Genomic DNA, 6,000 nt, shown 5'->3' with positions numbered 1-6,000 from the left:
GGCAGATAACAAAATGTTGAAAACATGGTCTTACTGTTCCAAGACACTATTTTTTGTTGTTTCACAGTCTTTATTCTTTTGTAAAATTCTGTTTTCCAGATTCTGGAACATGGTTCTGAACGTTTTGCTTAATTTTATTATGTGGGAAATGAACATTGACAATGTTTACTGTTTCTAGTATCAGTTCACTTCCTATTCTAACAGGGATTTCTTTGTCACCTTAAAAAATGATTCTAAACTAACTTTCTTTCTTTCTTTCTTTCTTTCTTTCTTTCTTTACTTTCTTCCTTTCTTCATTCTCTTTAGAGAAAGAGAGTTTGTGACTGAGGGAAGGGACAAGGGGAGAGGGAGTAGGAGAATCTTGGAGCAGACTCCATGCGCCAGCACAGACCCCTGACATAATGCTTCAATATCATGACCATGAGTGGTTGATCGACAAAATTAAAAGTCAGGTACTAACCCACATGAACCACCAGGAACCCTCTTACATTTTCTTTTTATAACTTACTAATGAATTACTAACCTAAAAATGGGATTTCTGTAGATTCTAAATTCTTTACAATGATAATACTTTTTAGTTTTTCTTATGTTAATATAGTGAATAAAAAGACTTTTCTAAAACTAAAACATTGCCTTTTGATTTAACAAATGTATGAGTTTTTTTTAATTTATATTTCTTTGGTAGTTTGTGTCTGTGTAATGAATATGCTGCCTGTAAATTTACCGTTCCTATTTCTATTGATCTTGTTAAAATGTGCTAATCCGTGAATTTGTTTCAAACGTAAATTTTTGTCTCTATAATTCAGAATGAACTTGTGTATGGATACAGTGAATTTTCCATTCACATATTTCAGTAAATATACTGAAGAAATTATTGTGCGCACATATATTATAAAAACTTACCACAAAGAGGAAATTTTATTTTATCTTCATACTTCCATTGAACTTTTATTTATTTTTTTTTTTTTTGCTTTTTAAGTTTTTATTTTAATTCATTAGTTAACATACAATGTTATATTAGTTGCAGGTGTAAAATATAGTGATTCAGCAAATCTATACATTACTGAGTCCTTACATTAAAATAGTGTATTCATACAACCCCTTCACATATTTCACACTCCATTACCCACCTGCCCCGGTAACATTCAATTTGGTTATCTATATTTATGTTTCTTTTCTTTGTTTTGTCTCTATTTTGTCTTTGTGCATTTGTTTAGTTTCTTCTATTCCATATAGAAGAGAAATTATTGATTTTGCCTTTCTCTGACTCATTTTATTTAATAATGCCACTATAGACCCTTCCATGTTTTTGAAATGGCAAGATTTTATTATTTTTATGGTTGAATTGTGTGAATACACAACATCTACTTTTAGCCATCCATCTATCAATGGACCCAAGCTGACTTCCACAACTTAGATCTGTAAATACTGCGAAAATAAAGAATACATAGGTCTTTTTAAATTGTGTTTGCATATTCTTTAGGTAAATGCCCAGTAGTGGAACTATCGGATCATATGGTAATTCTATTTTTAACTTTTTGAAGGCACTCCATACTTTTGTCCACAGTGCCTGCACCCATTTGCATTCACACCAAAAGTGCATGAGTGTTTTTTCTCCACATCCTTGCCAACACTTGTTCATTCTTGTGCTTTTCAAGTTAGACATTCTGACCTTGTTAAGGTGAACTCTTTGTGCTATTGATTTTCATTTCCCTGATAATGAGTGATCTTGAGCATCTTTTCATGTATCAGTTGACCATTTCTAAATCTTCCTTGGAGGAATTGCTATTCATGTGTTCTGCCCATGTGTTCTGTTTCTAATTGGATTATTTGTCTTTCTGGTGTTGATTTGTATTAGTTCTTCATACATTTTGGATACTCACACTTTATCAGATATATCATTTACAAATATCTTCTCCCAATCAGTAGGTTGTTTTTATTTCTGTTGATCGTGTCAATTCTGTGACTAAAGTTGTTCTAGTCGTTGTTGTTGTTGTTATCACAATACATTTCTTTTTTCTTTCCTTGACTCAGGAGACAAATCGGAAAGATATTGCTATGATGATGTCAGGGAAAATACTACCTTTGCCATTGTTGAATTTTTATGGTTTCAGGTTTCACATTTAGTTATTTAATTCCTTGAATTTACTTTTTAGTATGATGTAAGGAGTGGTCAAGTTTCTTTGTTTTGTTTTTGTTTTTGTTTTGTATTGTTTTGTTTTGTTTTTCTGGCATATGTCAGTGTCTTTAAACACTATTTTTTGAGATTACTATATTTTCTATTGGATATTCACTTTCTCCTTTATTGCAGATTAAGGACCATACAACTCTTGGGTGTACTTGTGGGTTCTATTATGTTCTATTCATTTTTCGTATCTATTTTAGTACCAGAATTCATACTATTTTCATTACTATGCTTTGTAAGTATAACTTGAAATCTGGGTTGTGATATCTCCAATTCTGTTATTTTTTTTTTCAAGATTTGTTTTGGCTATTTAAGATACTTTGTGGATCATACACGTTTTTAGGGTTATTGTTCTAGGACTGGGAAAATATTGCTTGTATTGTGACTAGGAAACACAATAAATCTGTAGTTTGCATTAGTAGTACAGATAGTTTAATAATGTGTCTTCCTCCAACCCATGAGCATGGAATATCTTACTATTTTCCTGTGTCATCTTCAATTTATCCATCAATGTTTTATTGCTTTATCACATTACAATCATTTCACCTCCTTGGGGATATGTTTCACTCCCAGGTATTACAATATTTTTGTTGCAATTGTAAATGGGATTGTTATCTTTCTACTACTACAATATTAGCTTATAGAAATACAACATATTTCTGTGTATTGATTTTATATCTGGTGATTTTACTAACTTTATTTTCAATGCTAGCAGTCTTCTAGTGGAGTCTTTCCCTCATACCTTTTAGTATGATGCTACCTCTCAGTTTTTCATACGTTACCTTTACTCTACTGATGTATGTTCCCTCTAAACCTCCTCTGTTGAGAGTTTTCATCATGAATAGATGCTTTACTTTGTTAAATGATTTTTCTGCATCTACTGAACTAATCATATGGTTTCTATCCTTAAATTTTGACATCATGTTGTTGTTGCTTGATGTGTGAATATTTGAAATACACTTGCATCTCAGGGGAAAAAATCCCAATTGACTATCGTGAATGAATTGTTGATATATTATTGGATTCAGTTTCATAATATTTTATTTTTTTCCTTCAAATTTTTATCTGAATTCCAGTTAGTTAACAGAGTGTAATATTAGTTTCAGGTGTAGAACTTAGTAATTCAATACTGGTGCTCATCACAAGTGCCCTCCTTAATCCCCATCACCTATGTAACCTATCTTCCACCTGCCTCCCATCTGGTAAGAGTTTGTTCAATATAGTTAAGAGTCTATTTCTTGGTTTTCTATTCTTTCCCTCTCCCACTATGTTCACTTGTTTCTTTAATTCCACATATGAGTGAAATCATAGGGTATTTGTCTTCTTGTGCCTGGCTTATTTCACTTAGAATAATCTTCTCTAGCTCCATCACATCCATTGAAAATGGCAAAATTTCATTCTTTTTCATGGCTGGGTATATACCAAATCTTTATCCCTTCTCAGTCAATGAGACAGTTGTCTGTTCCTTAATTTGGGTTATTGTTGGTAATGCTTCTATTAAGCAATCAGGGTGCATGGTGTCCCTCTGAGTTATTGTTTTTGTATCTTTTAGGTAAATACTTAGTCCCACGAATGCTGGAGTTATAGGGTAGTTCTAGTATTAACTCTTTGTTTTCCAGAGTGGTTGCACCAATTTGTAATCCCATAGGCAGTGTTGAGAGTGTTCATTTTCCCTCACCTCAGAAAAAACTGTTGCTTTTGTGCTTGTTAATTTTACCATTCTGACAAGTGTAAGGTGGAATTTAATTGAAGTTTTGATTTGTATCCCTGATGATGAGTGATGTTGAGCATCTTTCCATTTTTCTGTTGGCCATCTGTAAATCTCCTTTGGAAAAATGTCTATTTAAGTCTTCTGCCCATTTCTTTTTTCTTTTTTTTTTTTTCTTTTTTCTAAAATGCAGTTAGGTAAAACATACAGTGCGATATTGGTTTCAGGAGATACAGTGATTCATCAAGTACATTTAACACCAGTTCTCATCACAATTGCCACTCCTTAATACCCATCATCACCAAACTAGCCAATCTCCAACTCACCTCTCTCAATAACTTCAGTTTGTTTTCTTCCTCTCTTTTTTAAGTAATTTAATTATCATTATTTTTTTAATTTACATCCAAGTTAGTTAGTGTATAGTGCAACAATGATTTCAGAGTAGATTCCTTAATGTCCCTTACCCATTTAGCCCATCCCCCCTCCTCATCCACCAGCAAACCTCTGTTTGTTGTCTATATTTAAGAGTCTCTTATGTTTGTCCCATCCCTGTTTTTATATTATTTTTGTGTTGCTTCATTTATGTTCATCTGTTTTGTAATATTTCTTCACTCAGATGAGTGAAGTTATGATATTTGTCTCTCTCTGACCAATTTCGCTTAGCTTAATACTCTCTAGTTCCATCCATGTAGCTGCAAATGGCAAGATTTCATTCTTTTTGATTACTGAGTAATACTCCATTGGATATATATACCACACCTTTATCCATTTTTACACCGATGTGCATTTGGGCTCTCCCATACTTTGGCTAGTGTTGATATTATTGCTACAAACATTGCGATGTACATGCCCCTTTGAAACAGCATGCCTGTATTCCTTGAATAAATAGCTAGTAATGCAACTGCTGGATCATAGGGTAAGTTCTATTTTTAATTTTTTGAGGAACCTTTATGCTTTTTCCAGAGTGGCTGTACCTTTTTGCATTCCCACCAGCAGTGCAAAAGAGATCCTCTTTCTCTACATCCTCTGTTGTGTGAGTTGTTAATGTTAGCCATTCTGACAGGTGTGAGGTTGTATCTCATCAAGGTTTTGATCTGTATTTCCCTGATGGTGAGTGATGTTGAGAAATTTTTCGTGTGTTGGTTGTCATCTGCTTGTCTTCTTTGAAAAAGTGTCTGTTCATGTCATTTGCCCTTTTCTTCACTGAATTACTTGTTTTTTAGGTGTTGAGTTTGATAAGTTCTTTATAGATTTTTGAATACTAACCCTTTCTCTGATATGTCATTTGCAAATATCTTCTCCCATTCTGTCGGTTGCCTTTCAGTTTTGCTGATTGTTTCCTTTGGTGTGCAAAAGGTTTTTATTTTGATGAGGTCCCAACAGTTCGCTTTAGCTTTTGTTTCCCTTGCCTCCAGAGATGTGTTGAGTAAGAGGTTGCTGTGGCCGACGTCAAAGAGGCTTTTCCTGCTTTTTCATCGGGGATTTTGATGTCTTCCTGTCTTATGTTTAGGTTTTTCACCCATTTTGTGTTTCTTTTTGTGTATGGTGAAGGAAAGTGGCCCAGGTTCCTTTTTCTATATGTCGTTGTCCATATAATTTCCAGTTGCACATTACAATAGCCAAACGTCTAATATTCACAAAAAAATAGATCATGACACACAAGAAAAATAAATTGGAAAATATGGCTGAAAGGAACAAATTAATTGTCATAAATTATTCAAGAAAGAGCGTAGAATTTGAAGTGACCAGACATAGACTTTAAAGCAACAAACACAAAATATGATAAAATTATAAAACAAACAAATAAAAACATGGAAATATAAATCAGAAAAATATATGCATAAAATTATACAAACGAAATGATGAAACTATGATATTGACTCAAATGAAATAGTAGAGGTGGGAAGAATACAAACTGATATCAGTCATTCAGTAGTAAATTCAGCAGTAGATTTGAATAGACAGAGGAAACAATCAGAAAATTTGAAGATAAGACAACTGAAATTACTAAATCTGGGTATCAGAATTAAGATAGAAATAATCAGAGACATAAGAATGTGTTGAATTCCATCTAGTAGACAAGTATACACATTATAAGAGCCTAAGG

The sequence above is a fragment of the Acinonyx jubatus genome, chromosome A1 (assembly GCF_027475565.1).
Source record: "Acinonyx jubatus isolate Ajub_Pintada_27869175 chromosome A1, VMU_Ajub_asm_v1.0, whole genome shotgun sequence".
NCBI lineage: Eukaryota > Metazoa > Chordata > Mammalia > Carnivora > Felidae > Acinonyx > Acinonyx jubatus.
This window is presented reverse-complemented; position numbering follows the sequence as displayed.